This window comes from Brachyhypopomus gauderio, chromosome 20, assembly GCF_052324685.1.
Source record: "Brachyhypopomus gauderio isolate BG-103 chromosome 20, BGAUD_0.2, whole genome shotgun sequence".
In the NCBI taxonomy this organism is placed as follows: domain Eukaryota; kingdom Metazoa; phylum Chordata; class Actinopteri; order Gymnotiformes; family Hypopomidae; genus Brachyhypopomus; species Brachyhypopomus gauderio.
The window spans coordinates 7,315,975-7,330,956 of NC_135230.1; positions in this window are offsets into that span (position 1 = coordinate 7,315,975).

Consider the following 14,982-nt stretch of genomic DNA (forward strand, 5'->3'; position numbering starts at 1 on the left):
TGTACAGGTGAGCCCGCGGACCGGCTGGGGAGCCGCATGAAACCAGGCAAAGAGCCGCGGGTTGGCCACCCCTGTTATACTGCATACTGGATTCTGATTTGGGGCCCAATCAGTACACCAGTAGTATGTAGTAGGCTATTTCGAACACAGCCTATATGTCAGCAAGGGTTTCTGGAGCGGACCCGTTATAGATACAGACTATATAAGTAGTAAAGTAGAAAAGGGCTCATTTCATGTTAGTTCTAAAGGTTAAAAATGAAGGTCTTTTCATGCCTCAATAAAGGCTCCAAATGAAGCCATACCCTCTTTGCATTATTTAATGCCGCCAGTGATTTTTGAGTTCTGTTAAACAGCATCCATGTTAGATGAATAATTACACCATGCCGTTTGCATCTGTAGCTGCATTTTCAATAACTGTCATTGTTTTGATTAAATAAATGAAATGCGCAGTATATTTCTGTGACGTTTGGTGCGGCGTGAAGGATGAGACACGGATCCCTCAGTAGCGACAGACGTCACTTTTATTTCAGTACGCAGATAGCGCATATAGCGCACGTAAAACACTTAACAGACACGGCAACGTGTAGACTTCAGACAACGACGAGCACAGGACACTGCGCGAACGCACATTAAGTAGACAAACCACATAAGTCCCACGTGATTACGAGACAAGCCACAGGTGAGACGGATGATCACAAGACATAACCGCACCCACGGAGATCCACAGACGCAGACTAGGAGTCGTAGACGACGTAAACACACGCCCAAAAGGGAGGGGCCGGGGTCCTCAACGTGACAATTTCAGGATGTAGTATTACCAAAAAGCCAAAATCACATTTGGCAGCTTTGAATCTGTTCTCACAGTTATAGCACTGTATACATGAAGAAATGTGACATAAAGAAATGTGTTTCCTCTTTTTATCAAGTGCAATCTCAGCTATAATCATTGCTTCTAGATTTGTTTGTCTGTGTCATCTCTTTTTTTCTCTATTCCTCTGTATAGTTTGGTCTGGCTGTTGCCTCACAGAGAACGGCTGTTCTACACTTGTTGAAGCTTTGCATTCAAACCACACACACCTGAAAGAGCTGGATTTGTGCTACAATTACATAGTTCTGGAAGCGAAACAACTTTTCTCTCACCAATCCTGTAATCTGAAGTAAGGAAATCCATGTATGTACATGGTATGGATTAGTATACAACTGAATTGAAGTGAAAAATGAAACTTTCATTGGTTAATTCTTGCCATTAAAATACCAGAAAGAAATGTCCTTTAAGGATTGAAATAATTTTTGGGTGCGTAGAATGTCCAATACATGGGACCTGAAATTGATAATGCTTGAGGGAAGGAGTAATGTATCTTATACTGGTTTTAACATCATCAGCCAGTTTATGAAAATACTTTCAATAATATTTTATAAGATGAGCACACACGCCTAAATATTGGTAAAATATTCATTCTTATAAATAACTTTGAAAGTACATTTTGTGTTTGTGTGTGCATATATATACACACATGTATTGGTCTTTTTTTCCTCCTTCTCTAGAACAGACCATGGAGGGCAACCGAGAATGACACCAGGACTCAAAAAATTTAAGTTTTACCATTATCACACACACAAATGAATGACTCTAGGACTCCAAAAAGTTACATTTCACATACATGTACATACACAAACATCACAGTTATTAATACAAATGTATTTACCTTGGGAGGTCTGACTGTCACTTTTACATATATTATGTGTATACACCCACTTACCACCTCAATGGTGGGCCCACAATGCACCTATAAATATGTGTACTTAATAAAATGTGCAGTGCATGCAAATCAGGTGACATAGTGATAAAAAGACAGTGAATACGTAAAATAATTAGAATAACAAATTTTGTATGCAGATGCTTGCGAGCTGACGCTGGACCTAAACACTGCAAATTCTCATCTCTCCTTGCTTAATGGGAGCCATGAGGTAACGCGTGTGGAAGAAGATCAGCAATACGACCACAATAAACAGAGATTCCAGCATGTGGCACAAGTGTTGTGCAGCGAGCCACTGTGTGAGCGCTGCTACTGGCAGGTCATGGGGTGTCCAGGGGCTGTTATTGCAGTATCATACAAAGGAATTGGCAGGAGAGGACACACAAAATATTGCTTGTTTGGACGGTCAAAAAGTCCTGGAGCCTGGAGTTGTCCGATGGTACTTACTTCTTCTTCTTCTTCTTTTGGCTATTCCCGTTTAGGGGTCGCCACAGTGGATCAAACTCCTCCATCTGGCCCTGTCCTGAGTGTCCTCCACTGAAACACCAGCCACTCTCATATCCTCTACCACTGCATCCATAAACCTCCTCTTAGGTCTACCTCTCCTCCTCTTGCCTGGAAGTTCTATGCTCAAGACCATCCTACCAATATACATCTCCTCCCTCCTCTGTACATGTCCAAACCATCTCAATCTCGCTTTTCTAACTTTATCTACAAAACATGCTACATGTGCTGATCCTCTAATAAACTTTCTGATCCTATCCTTCCTCCTCACTCCAAATGAGAATCTCAACATCTTCATCTCAGAAACCTCCATCTCCCTCACTTGTCTCTGTCAGTGCCACTGTCTCCAGTCCATACAACATAGCAGGTCTCACTACTGTATGGTTTCTCTGTCTGGACAATCTGTACAGATCCTTTTCCCCCTCCTTAGTGTCCAACTTCTCATACAGCTTGCTATATGCCTTCTCTTTAGCTTCTGCCACTGCTCTCTTTGCCTTACGACACATCTTCTTGTACCTCTGTCTACTTTCTTCATCTCGCTGAAAATCCCAATTCTTTTTATCCAACAGCTTTCCTCTCAAACTTTCCTGAACTTCCTCATTCCACCACCACGACTCCTTGTCTATCTTCCTCTGTCCTGAGGTCACACCAAGTACCTTCCTAGCCACATCCCTCACTGCATTTGAAGTCTCATCCCAGGTATCCAGAACACCACCACCATTACCCAGTACCTGCCTCACCTCATCCCTGAATTTTACACCACAGTCCTCATCCTTTAACTTCCACCACCTGATCTTAGGTTCCGCTCTCACTCTCTTCCTCTTCTTCACCTCCAAAACCATCCTACATATCACCATCCTATGCTGTTGAGCTACACTCTCCCCTGGTAACACCTTGCAATCACTAACCTCTTTCAGGTTTAGTCTCCTACAGAGGACATAGTTGACCTGTGTGCATCTTCCCCCACTCTTATGTTACCCTGTGCTCTTCCTTTTTCTTAAAGTAAGTGTTAACTACAGCCATCTTTATCCTTTTAGCAAAATCTACCACCATCTGTCCTTCCATATTCCTTTCTTTAACACCATATCTACCCAACACCTCCTCATCACCACTGTTCCCTCCACCAACATGTCCATTTAAATCTGCTCCAATAACCACTCTCTCTTCTTTAGGAACCTGCAAAACAACTTCATCTAACTCTCTCCAGAATTCTTCTTTCTCCTCCACATCATAACCTACCTGAGGAGCATAAGCACTGATGACATTCATCATCACCCCATCAATCTCTAACTTTTCACAGATCACCCTGTCACTTACTCGCTTTACCTCCACTACACTCTGACTAAACACATCCTTCAGGATTACCCCTACTCCATTTCTCTTCCTGTCTACACCATGATAGAAGAGTTTGAAGCCACCACCAATGATCCGGATCTTGCTCCCCTTCCACTTGGTCTCCTGAACACACAGTATATCTATCTTCCTCCTCTCCATCGCATCAGGTAGCTCTCTCCCTTTACCTGTCATAGAGCCCACATTCAACGTATCAACTCTAACCTCCACCTTCCTGCTCTGCCTCCTCTCCTTCAGCTTCAGAACCCTCTTCCCCCCTCTCCTCCTCCTCCTTGTCCCAACAGTAGTCCAATGTCCACTAATACCCTGTTGGACAACAGCACCAGTGATGGTCGTTGTTAACCCAGGCCTCGACCGATCCGGTATGGAATTTCTATTTTTGATCCAAATGATTTGATTTGGCGCAGTTTTTACACTGGATGCCCTTCCTGACGCAACCCTCCCTATTTATCCGGGCTTGGGACCGGCACTAAAATACACTGGTGTGTGCACCCTAGTGGCTAGGTTATCCGATGGAACTTACTGTGTGTGACAAAAAAAAAATAAGAGAATGGACATATGTAGCACTTGCTACAGATATTAACGGAAGTTATTATTATTGGACCAGAATTAGGTTCATAAGACAGCAGTAATTGGTTAAAGAGTAAGTGACAAGAAAAATGGAGACACCACACCACAGACCAAAAGTTAAGTTTAGAATTGCCGGCTTTATCAAAGTTAAGAAAAACAGGAAGCAGTAGAATTGTAGAGCTGAAATGAGTAATACGAGTAATTCGATTACAAAAAATACTGGGGCTTCGTTTAATTTATGTCACTGTGACGCGTGGCGGAGCAGGGAAGGAATTCGTGTCTCCCGAATCCTCCTTTTCACTGATGTCACTTTTATTTTCTACAATACTTGCGCAATACAGCGCACGAGGAACATATAACACGCACACAGAAACATGTAAACTCTAGACATTGACGAGCACAGGACACTGCGCGAGCGCACATTAAATAGACAAACCACATTAGCCATGTTGAAAAGGAGGATTCGTGTCTCATCCTTCCCTGCTCCGCCGCACGTCACAGAACGACGAACCCACGTTGATGGGCGGATCCGGCGCGCTCAGTCCTGCGTCTGGGAGGTGACCGCCCTCGGTGAAGCGTCTGCCACGAACCGCCTAGAACACCCTCCCTGGGAAGACCGGGGAGAAGACGTTAGACACATGTAACGGGACCTGTACAAACACACAAACAGGGACATTCTCACACAGAGGAACAAAAGGGAAAAAGGGGTTAGGTACACACACGGGAAGACTCACTAACACTGGGACAGACAAACATGTAACAGGCGCCAGGAGGAGAGCGATGAGGGGAGAGAGATCGGGAGCTGCAGGTGCTGCGGTGAACGGTCCTCCTCCAGCATTTGCTGCGAAGCCTCCGCTGGGTGCAGCGCGATTGGCGGACGCACCTGGTGCAGCACGACTGGCGGACGTGCCTGGTGCAGCACGACTGATCTCTCTTCTCGGTGGACCGTAGGGCCCTCCACCTTTGCCTCTCGACTGCGCTCCGGAGCGGGCAGTGTGTGTTTCTATCTCCTCCTCCCTCTCACTGCCCCGGCTCCAGCTCATCAGAGTGACTGGACTGCCCTCTCGGGAGCAGTCCATCATGCTCTCCATGGAGCAGTAGGAGAGAGCGCTCTCCCCTGGGCTGTTCCTCCTTTTGTTAGTCCCGGCAGCACGCTCGGAGGGGGGCGGACTACCCTCGTCCTCCGTACACAGCTTGGAGATACCCGAGCACACGGATGGAGGATGGTCTTCTTCGCCCCCACCGTAGTATACCATGGGAGCCGAACACACAGACGGGGGGCAGTTCTCCTCCTCGTCTTCCTCCTCCCCCTCACCATAGTCTACGGTGGAGGCGGAGCACGTTGACGGAGGGTAGTCCTCTTCCTCCTCTTCGCCGTAGTCTATGGTGGGAGCAGAGCATACCGATGGCGGGTAGTCCTCCTCCTCATCCTCCTCCTCCTCACCGTAGCCTACGGCGGGAGAGGGACACACGGGCAGCGGATGGTCTTCCTCATCCTCCTCTTCAGATTCCGCCTCCCCGAACTCGCTCTCTGGGGTTGATGCGGTGGCACCGATGACACAGTCGCCCACACTCAGAGGCGAGGGGGTGCGGGAAGGAGACGGGTGGTGGATGTGTCTCCATATCCTTACCGCGCCCTCACGGAACAATTCCGCCATCTCAGGGTCCGGACACTCACGAGCCGCGGACAGCTGAGCAGCGCACACTGGGTCCTGCTCCAGCTGTTCCATCGTGGGCCTGGTCTCGTGGTGCGGGGAGCAGTCCTCCTCTCCTCTCTCCTCACGATAGGGAGGCTCCTCCTCCAGCTCGTGGACACCCACCCGCAGGGGCAAGAGTTCCCGGGACGGCGAGGGGTGTTTCTCCCGCCACACCCGTACCGCTGTCTGGCGGTACTCTTCCGCCAGCTCGGGAATAGCGGTCTCCCGAGCCGCACACTGCAGGTAGGCGCAACCTGGGTCCCGCTTTAGCTGCGCCAGAGTTGGCGTAGAGCCGCGGCGCAGGGGGGAGGAAGAGGCACGGTGATGCCACTTGCTGGGCTTCTTGCCTTGCTTTGGCCGGGTCTTATAGCCTGGCATGGTCTTGGTGTCTCTACACGGCTCGTCGTTCTGTGACGCGCGTCAGAGCAGGGAAGGATGAGACACGAATCCTCCTTTTCACTGACGTCACTTTTATTTTCTACAATACTTGCGCAATACAGCGCACGAGGAACATATAACACGCACACAGAAATGTGTAAACTCTAGACCAGGGGTGGCCACAGTTTCCAGCTTGCGAGCTACTTATAAGATTACCAAGTCAGAAAGATCTACCGGGGTGGCGCGGCGAACGTAATTTGTTGAGCGGGGGGGGGAATGTAATTTGTTGAGTGGATTGCATGCAGATTGGCTACCGTGAATGTCAATCAAAATACAACCGTCAGTGCAGATGTGCGATTCATCTACTACTATTTTATGTGACGCGATCTACGATCGCGATCGACGTAATGAGCACCCCTGCTCTAGACAATGACGAGCACGACACTGCGCGAGCGCACATTAAATAGACAAACCACATTAGCCCCACGTGATTACGAGACGAGTCACAGGTGAGACGGATTATCACAAGACATAACCACAACCACGAGGATCCACAGACGCAGACGGTACACGTGGACAATGTAAACACACGCCCAAAAGGGAGGGGCCGGGGTCCTCAACGTGACAGTCACCATCTATTTTAAATGTTACTACTGTCGTATCAATCCCGCTTTGTACTACTGCGCAGCTCCGGTATCATTGTTTCACACGGACTGTTATAACTGACGCACAGGTTTAAGGCAGCGTGATTTGTTTTGATGGAAATGGCGGAAAATGAAGATAGCGGTGTCCATAAAAGGGCAAAAATGTCAAAAGTTTCTGATCCGGACAGGTCCCTCATGCACTGTGGAGGAAGCTGCAGTTTTTGCCAACAGCATTTTGAATATGCTCATCACAGACATGCGCCCACTCTCCATGGTGGAGGACACAGGATTTAAGAATATGATTAAAGCTTTCAATCCCAAATTCCCTCCATTCCCTCAAAAACACATTTCACAAATATGATGGCACAAAAGTACTCAGAAATAACTGAGAGTGTTCTTAAGGAGACAGAATGTGTTGCACTAACAACAGACGTTTGGACAAGTGTGGCCACAGCGGCTTATCTGGGGGTCACTTGCCATTTTCTGGGAGATGATTGGGAAATGAAGTCCCTCTCCTTTACTACAATGCCTCTGGATGAGAGGCATACAGCCACAAACATTGCAGATTGGCTGGAGGATGCTGCTACCAATTTTCACATTCCTTTTGAAAAGGTGAAGGCAGTTGTCCATGATAATGGGGCCAATGTAGTGGCAGCTGCCAAAATTCTCAAAGAGAGACACGGATGGGCCTCTGTAAGATGTGCAGGGCACACACTGAATTTAGTTGTGCAGAATACACTGAAAAATAACAAAATCATCTCAATTTGTTTGGCCTCTGCGAGATGCCTTGTGGTGCACTTTAAAAAGAGTGAACTGGCTTGCACAAAATTTAAAGAAAAGCAGCAACAAATGGGAGTGAAACAGTACATGTTGGTACAGGATATCAGCACTCGGTGGAACAGTACACTTCATATGCTATCCAGGCTCCTTGAACAGAGATGGCCAGTGACTGCAGCTCTTTCCGATCTTGCAGTCAACCCACGAGGAAAGAATCACTATTTGGATCTGAAGCCGGAGCAGTGGATCATGACAGAAGAGCTGACTCAGATTCTTGAACCTTTCAAAGGGGCTACAGTGTTCCTGAGTGGGGAACAATATGTGACCCTGTCTGCGCTTCCACTGCTGGTACAGACCCTCAAGAAATCCACCCCGAGTTCAGCTTTTGAAAGTGCACCAGTGAGGGCATTTCAGGGTCTTGCAGCTGAACAAATCACAGAGAGGTGGGAATACGTGTTTGAATTTAAACCTGACAACCCTAATACTGCCCTCCTTGCTGCTGCCTTGGACCCTTGGTTTAGAAAACTTAAGTTCTTGCCTTCTGAAGAATCATTTAAGGTCCAAAGTACAATTCAAACAATGGCACTAACTGTCAAAAAGCAAGATAGACAGTCCAATAAAAGAGGAAATGAATCCACAACCAAATGTTACGACCTATCTAGGCTCTAGGCCGTAACAGGGGTGTGAAGGGGTGGAATATGGATGACACAGTGATTCAAGAAGATGTAAAGTATTGGTGTATTTACAAATTTTCACAAATAGAATATATTTACAGGACAAAGTGCACACAGGTACAAACGTCAGAAGTGACCCAGGCCAAAACAACTAACAAAAACCAGACTAGAAAGAAATAGACATAACTATACTAACAGGGTGAAACAAAAGACAACACTACTCTGACTCCCTATATACAAAACAGATACAAACCCACAACCCAAACAAAATGGCAGCCACTTCCTACTCACCGTGTGCACACACAAACCACCAATATACATATATCTATATACACAACTCTATAGAGTTATATCAAAGGAGCACGCAAATCCAAATCCAAATCACAAGGTCATACACAGTATATCAATATCTCAAAGTTCACAATCTCTAACAAGTTCGGCAAGGCTGAATCACAACAGGGATCCTCTCATTTCCTCCTTATATACCAGGAAGCCGAGGGCGGAGACTTCATGTTCCCAGGGACATCAGGGATTCCTGGAGTGGAACATGGACTGGACTCCCTGTAACAGATAGGCTTCTCCCAAACACAAAAAGACAGGGTCATAACACAAAATAGAAGACGACCGCCCAACTACTACAGACAAGGGATCATTTCTCAATGTTCTCGGATCATCATCATCAGACTCCAGTAGCAGTGATTACAGTGATCAAGAGGATGAGGATGAGAAGCAAAATCAAGAGGTGCAGAAGGAGGTATTACAGTATTTTCGTGAACATCCTCTCTCCAAAAAAGAACATTTTCGTGAACATCCTCTCTCCACTGCAATGGTGGAGAGAAAATGCAGAAAGATACCCAAACCTGGCAAAGCTTGCAAAGTCTTTTCTGAGTATTCAGCCACCTCAACACCCTCAGAGCGTTTGTTCTCTGCTGCTGGGAACATTGCCTCAAAGCGTAGGGCAAGCCTTACTTCTGATCATGTCAATATGCTGACCTTTTTGCATTGTAACCACCACTTGCTCATTTGAAGACTTGCAAATACATTGCACACACACACACACACACACACACACACACACACACACGTACTAAGACAAATTCTCTCTCTCTCTCTCATACATTACACAAAGACAATTTTCCTGACTTGTGTGACAGGACTGCACTTCCTTCTCTATATCAGCATCCATTCCAGGCCACCACAGGTATGAACCCCTTCATCCGGGACATGCCTGGGTGCGTGCAGTGCAGTTGCTTTAACAGGGTGGCCCTGCCCTTTTTTGGAACAACCACTCTCACTCCCCAGAGCACACATCCATCCTTGACGCTAAGCTCCAGCCTCCTCTGACTATAGGCTTTGAATGTTGTAGCCACCTCCATTGGCCAGCCCTGTAAACACCACCGCAGCACCTGTGATAGTGTTGGACATCTTTCGCTGTCCATTGTTTCACCTGCGTCATTGTGACTGCTGGATCATCCATCATCCATCCTTTTACCCACCATCCTCCATGACATGTGATAGCACCGCACCGACCCCGTTCGGTGAGGCATCACATGCCAGGACAAGTTCTCGGTCTGCAGAATAATCACACAGGACATTTGCCTGTATAGAAAAACAAAATGCAGCTTCCTGCTTTCGTCCAGGTCCACTGGGCATCTTTCATCAGTAATCTGTGTAGTGGCGCTAAGTGTGTCGCCAGGTTAGGGAGGAGCTTATTGTAGTAATTCAATAGGCCCAGCTCAGTCACTGTGGTTGGACGTGGAGCTTCCTCAATGGCTCTTACTTTGGATTGTACTGGGTGCAGCCCCTCTGCATCAATCCTGTGACCCAAGTATTCAACCTGGTCCTGTAAGAGGAAACACTTACGTCTGTGCAGTCGTAATCCAGCCTCTTTTAATCTCTGGAGAACCTCGCCCAGTTTACTCAGGTGCTCCACATGTTCTCTTCCCATCAGCAGAATATCATCGAGGTAGATTGCTACTCGAGCCAGACCTTGTAGCAAACTCTCGATCGTTCTTTGCAATATCGCTGGCGTGGAGGAGACTCCAAAAGCTAGCCTATTGTAGGTTATTGTTAGGTATTTCTGAGACTCGTCATCCATCACAATCTGCTGATAGGCATGGCTTAAGTTGAGCTTTGAGAACTGTCTCCCACCTGCCAGCACACTAAAGAGGTCTTCTATCTGGGGAATAGGATATTGCTCTAGTGAGGAGGCACAGTTCACAGTTAATTTATAATCGCCACGTATCGTGATGGAACCATCCGGTTTGAACACAGGAACTATAGGCGCCGCCCACTCCGCATACCTCACAGGTGTTATAATGCCCTGTAACAGGAGCCTCTTTAACTTACCATCAACCTTTCCCCTCATGGCATACGGAACTGAGCGGGGCCTGAAGAACTTTGGAAGGACGTCAGCAGACACCCGAATTGTGGCCTTCATGCCTTTTAGCATACCTAGCTCGTTTGAAAGCCTCCTCGTGTCTCAAAAACACATCCTGCAATCCCTGTTTTTCTGTTGTCAAATGTTTTATTTCCTCCCACTTTAGTTTTAAAGCCTCAAGCTTTAAAGAAGCCTCAGGCTTCTTTAAATACACGTGCCTGCACTGTGCTCCCGTGTCAACGATAACACACTCTTCTTTTTTCAAGTCCCCTCTCTTCGTATTTCCTGCCGTATCTACTTTGTTACAAGCTACGGATGCCTTTTGTAGGTCTTGCGCGTTCTGGTTTGCAGTTTCTGCTGCTACTGCTAAGTGAAATGCCCTCTCAAAAGTTAGATCCGGTTCAGACAGCAGACGCCTTTGAATCCTATCGTCCACAATCCCACCCACTACACGATCCCTTAACATTTGTTCTAGCGTGCCGCCAAAATTACAGTCATGAGAAAATCGTCTGCGCTCCGCTACAAATGCACTCACAGATTCCGAAGGCTGTCGGGAACGCGAGTCAAACTTAAACCGTTGCACGATCTCGTTTGGTTTGGGATTGAAGTGTGCCTTCATAATTCGTGTTAACTCGGTGTATGTCTTTGTGCTTGGCTTATCCGGACTCACGAGATTCCTCATGAGCTTGTACGTGGCCGGATCCACCATGCTGATTAGGCCTGTCCCCATCATCAATCTTGTTTGCTTCGAAAAACTGATCAAGAATCTCGTAGTACTCATCCCAAGTCTGCTCTTGAGCATCAAATGCCGACAGGGTGCCAATCATGCACATGGCCATGAGTAACTTTCCTTCCTGCACTTTCCTAACTAACTTTCCTTTCCTGCGCTTCAGTGCCTTCAGCAGTCGTACCAGTTATTTTCTTATCGCCTGCCGCAATCTACAATATTTTTTTTCCTTTTCCAGATATCCTCGTCGCCAATGTGATAACTTGCATACCAAAATAAACGAGGCTTCAGGGGATTTACCGTAACGTTTATTCTCACAGTTAGCATCTCTCACATTTGTACAACGTAACTCAGCAAGCCGCCTTCTTCGACTCTATCGTTCTAGATGACTTAACTCCCTGATGCCTCCTACTGGAGTAATGAGACATTTCCTTTAACATGTGACCTGAAGTATCAGGATACCACAGATGTCATGGAGAAATGTGAAATCATTATGGCCCATGGCTGATCAAGAGCTCATGGCAACTCTTAATGCTGTGTTAAGAGGTCCTGCAAGTAGTGGGATGGCTTAAAAGGTAAATGTTTAGATCTGTTAGGTTGAGCTTTTTCCATTTGCGTAGCAGTAAAGCTAATCTTATCTGTCAAATCCAAACAGTGAAGAAATTCTTACCAGATGGGGTCTTCCAAAGTTTATTTTGTCTGACCATATATATATATATATATATATTTATATATTATAATTTTATATATATAATATATATTTTATATATATACAGTGGGGAAAATAAGTATTTAGTCAGTCACCAATTGTGCAAGTTCTCCCACTTAAAAAGATGAGAGAGGCCGGTAATTGACATCATAGATAGACCTCAACTATGAGAGACAAAATGTGAAAAAAAAATTGAGAAAATCATTTTGTCTGACTTTTAAAGAATTTATTTGCAAATAATGGTGGAAAATAAGTATTTGGTCAATAACAAAAGTTCATCTCAATACTTTGTTGTATATCCTCTGTTGGCAATGACAGAGGTCAAACGTTTTCTGTAAGTCTTCACAAGGTTGGCACACACTATTGCTGGTATGTTGGCCCATTCCTCCATGCAGATCTCCTCTAGAGCAGTGATGTTTTGGGGCGGCAAAACCGCCGATGTTGGAGGGGTCGGCGGGCAACACGGACTTTTAACTCCCTCCAAAGGTTTTCGATGGGGTTGAGATCGGGAGACTGGCTAGGCCACTCCAGGACTTTGAAATGTTTCTTACGAAGCCACTCCTTTGTTGCCCTGGCAGTGTGCTTCGGATCATTGTCATGCTGAAAGACCCAGCCACGTTTCATCTTCATTGCCCTTGCTGATGGAAGGAGGTTTGCACCCAAAATCTCACAATACATGGCCCCATTCATTCTTTCATGTACACGGACCAGTCGTCCTGGTCCCTTTGCAGAGAAACAGCCCCAAAGCATGATGTTGCCACCCCCATGCTTCACAGTTGGTATGGTGTTCTTTGGATGCAACTCAGCATTCACTGTCCTCCAAATACGACGAGTTGTGTTTTTACCAAATAGTTCTACTTTGGTTTCATCTGACCATATGACATTCTCCCAATACTCTTCTGGAACATCCAAATGCTCTCTAGCAAACTTCAGACGTGCCTGGATATGGACTGGCTTAAGCAGAGGGACACGTCCAGCACTGCAAGATCTGAGTCCCTGGCGTCGTAGTGTGTTGCTGATGGTAGCCTTTGTAATGTTGGTCCCAGCTTTCTGCAGGTCATTCACTAGATCCCCCCTTGTGTTTCTGGGATTTTTCCTCACCGTTCTTGTGATCATTTTGACCCCACGGGCTGAGATCTTGCGTGGAGCCCCAGATCGAGGGAGATTAGTAGTGGTCTTGTAGGTCTTCCATTTTCTGATTATTGCTCCCACAGTAGATTTCTTCACACCAAGCTGCTTGCCTATTGCAGATTCAGTCTTCCTAGCCTGGGGCAGGTCTACAATTCGGTTTCTGGTGTCCTACGACAGCTCTTTCGTCTTCACCATAGTGGAGTTTGGAGTGTGACTGTTTGAGGTTGTGGGCAGGTGTCTTTTATACTGTTAATGACTTCAAGCAGGTGCCATTAATACAGGTAATGAGTGGGGGAAAGAGGAGCGTCTTAAAAAAGAAGTTACAGGTCTGTGACGGCCAGAAATCTTGCTTGTTTGTAGATGACCAAATACTTATTTTCCACCATTATTTGCAAATAAATTCTTTAAAAGTCAGACAAAATGATTTTCTCAATTTTTTTTTCACATTTTGTCTCTCATAGTTGAGGTCTACCTATGATGTCAATTACAGGCTTCTCTCATCTTTTTAAGTGGGAGAACTTGCAAAATTGGTGACTGACTAAATACTTATTTTCCCCACTGTATAAAATATATATTTTAAATATAATATAATATAATTAGTGGTGGGCCGTTAACGGCGCTAACGGCGGTCGTTAATTTGATACTCTTATCGGGCGATATAAAAATTATCGCCGTTAATCTATTCTTAAAGTTGGGTTGGGAACTGGGTCAAAATGGGTAAGCAAACTATGATGACTTTCAACTTGATAGTTTAGCTCGGCTGTATTCCTAACCAGATTGCAGATTGTAGGGGCGAGAACGAGTTTTCAAACCTGTGAATTACAAATCGTACGTGTTTACATGGATGCAGCCACGAAGTCGCCAGGTTTGCTTCATGGAAAATTCATTTTTAGGGACGTAAAGTGTTACCGGAGCGGAGCTCGGAGCGGTCGTTTTCTGCATGGTCCTAGCTCTAGATTCGTCGCTATTTAAATATTAATTTTTATTAACCGTTAAAACTGCAGAGGACCAAAACCGGCTTTTGAAAAAGTCCCCCCCAAATTACGTCCATGAGGTTAAATGTACTAAATGTTGGCTTACATTTCAAATATCATGTTTAGCTGAATAAACATGTTATCAACCCCTTTTAATGTACAGTATGTAGGCTTACAAATTCATGTTTAACTGAATAAACCGTTGAACACAAGTAGCCTACATTTTATTGAGCATGATTTTCTTCAAATATCAAAGTAGAACAGCTTTCTCAAGCAGTCATTGATGCATTTTGGAAACAGGAGATGAGTCCCTGGTCTAATGCACCCTCTGTATTAAGAAACCCTATCTCAAAAACTGACTTTTAGTCATTACTTGGGTAGCACGCATATGAGCCATTTTAATATAGATTAATCTAGATTAATTTCAAGATTTCAGTGAGATTAATCTAGATTAAAAAAATTAATCTATGCCCACCCCTAAATATAATATATAATATAATAATAATAATATATAATCCCAAACTATTATAACCTTGCTCACCACTGAACATCTGGTCAAAATCTACATTTCATATAGCCTGATTTTGGTTTGCTGTATACAGAGACACACACAATAATTTCTTCCTGCAAAACATGTACAATGCCTGAATCCTACAGGAATTCCAAACCTGCATGGATGCTGCAGTACAGTACTGGAACATGGTGCC